Raw genomic sequence first — 2,376 nt, 5'->3', positions numbered from 1 at the left:
TCATAAATTTGCACCTGTATTAAAACTGGGAGTGAGAGTCAGGGGTGATTAAGAAAAGGTAAAGTTAAAGCTACTGTATTTAGCAAGTATTTTATGGCACTGAAGGAAAAGCAACAAGCTGGACCCTGGGAAAGGATCATGTTAGAGCCCAGGAGACATAGATGGGAAAAGGACATTAATATTTCTTTTTTCCTTTAGACCACACCTGGAGCATTCCTCAAGAAAAATCCTCTTATGTGTCTGTTCCAAACTATTAAGCATCTAAACTGTCAAGCTGCCATAAGGCAGCTCTGGTCACCATTTGATTGCCATTCAACTGAAAATTACCAAAAAGCTTATCAAAAGGTAAGGTCATAACTCCTGTCCCTACACTTCCCAATGCAATTTCTGTAAACACATTTAGTTATTTGCTTCATCCACATTCCCACCGCTGTAGCATAGTGATTTCCTGGATTGGATGAAGGTTACCTTGTTGATGGCATGGACCAGACAGACTGGACTACTGTCCTTAAGTATTACCTTCAAAAACAATGAGTAGACTCAATTATTCAACTGAACTAAAACCCCTGACCTATCAGATGGTTAGGAGACAACAATGGAACAATATCAACTTGTGATTCCGGGTGACGTAGATTCCACTCCAGGAGCTTCTGTAATTGCAAATAGTTCTTTTTTGGGGGATACCAAGTATACTCTTGGGATTAGAGGTCTTGGGTGGAAGCCAAGTATTAGCTCGTTTCTCCCCCCTCCCCCCGAAATGATGATTATCCTCTTAGGAGTAATTCTAAGAGATCTCCAAGATTTTAAGGAAACACTCCCAGTATATAATGTAGCCCTTGAACCACTATTCTGTGTCTCCAAAATGAACTGCACTTAGTTTGGGGAATCTTCCCAGAGAGGTAGCTGATTTGCTACTTAACACCAACTTCATAGTCAGTTTTCCCTACAATATGAATCATTATAGGAAAAATAAGAATTAGAAAATTCTATTGGAAAAAGAGATACAAGCACTTGCTTTGTCAGCACATACACTAAAATTGGAATGATACAGAGAAGATTGGTGTGGCCTCTGTGCTAAGGATGACACAAATTCATGAAGAAAAGGTGATATTGTCTTTGATATTAGTTGAGGTGATCAAAGATACCACCTCAGTCCTAGAATGCATTCAGGTTAGCCTTAACTCAGTGGCCAGGGTTGTTATAGATGATATTGGCTGTAGATTTTCTACTTGCAGGGCAAGGTAGAATCTGTGTGATCTCTAATATATCCAGTTGTATCTGGATTAATGTCTTGAGCCAAGTGGAAAGGTCAGTGTGGAAACTTAAAGGGAAATACACCTGGATTTCTAAGGTGGATCCAGATGGTTGAGATTTACCTAGCTGATTGGGTCTAGGACACTTGGTGTTATTATTGAATATTGCCTCATCCTGATGCTCAGAGTCCTGTGATAGTAACCTTAATTAAATGTAGTATGAGACAAATTTAACAGATTTAGTCCTAATCTCTATGAGTCATAATGATCAATGTGCCTGACAAAGTAGTGTACTCATAGGAAATTTTTCCAGAAGTCAAAACAGTGTTGCATCAAGGAATGAATATAGTTAGAAGACAATTCTCCATGGATCTTACTATCCAGATATTGTCTCTTTGGGGCAAAGATTAGTCAGGTTTACTGTCCATTATAAAAGATTCATTTTTCCTACAGTTGGAATTCTACTCTTATAATTCAAATCGTGATGTGTGAGCAGGCACTTGCCCCACTTAACATTGACTTGTGGGACACCAGCATAAAACGCTGATACTCTGATGACTACTATTGCTATAAGTAGTAAACTTTTTGTTTCTGATTCAGGAGTTTCATGTCTTCCCGCAGCACCCACAAAACTATAGCAAGCTAACTTGACACATTGGTAGGGTAAAGTCTCAGATCTTACTGAGTTCTCTTCATCTCTATTACTAATGCATACTGATTATGATTTCAGTTATATTAAGTAGAGTAGACTTTAATCTATAGAACTTATAACTAACATTTTCATAGGATACTAGACTTTAAAATAATTAAGTGACTAAATTAATGTGGTTATATATAAGGTTATTCGGTATGTCCTGAGAGGAACTCAGGGGATTGGTTTTAATATTTTGGAGAAACTGATAAAAAATATAGAAAATGCCCAATGACATAAATTGTGCTTGGATGTTTGCAGATAGTTTGTAGTCTGGATTTTTTTTTTCCCTTTTTTTAAAAGAAGTCCCACACCTAGTATGGAACTCAACACAGGGCTTGAGCTCACAACCCTGAGATCAAGATTGGAGCTGGAATCAAGGGTCAGACACCCATCCAACTGTGCCACCCCTGTGGCTCAGAAGTTTATGAT

At 38.1% G+C, this 2,376-nt stretch overlaps 1 non-coding gene across 1 annotated transcript; it reads left to right on the top strand.

Moving 5' to 3' along the window:
• Window positions 1–1,011: 1,011 nt before the first annotated feature.
• On the top strand, window positions 1,012–1,116 carry LOC132018854 (U6 spliceosomal RNA). Its single transcript, XR_009404633.1, has one exon. It is a non-coding gene; the product is annotated as a U6 spliceosomal RNA (small nuclear RNA).
• The last annotated feature ends 1,260 nt before the right edge of the window (window positions 1,117–2,376 follow it).

Source organism: Mustela nigripes, chromosome 5, assembly GCF_022355385.1.
Source record: "Mustela nigripes isolate SB6536 chromosome 5, MUSNIG.SB6536, whole genome shotgun sequence".
NCBI lineage: Eukaryota > Metazoa > Chordata > Mammalia > Carnivora > Mustelidae > Mustela > Mustela nigripes.
This window is presented reverse-complemented; position numbering and strand designations above follow the sequence as displayed.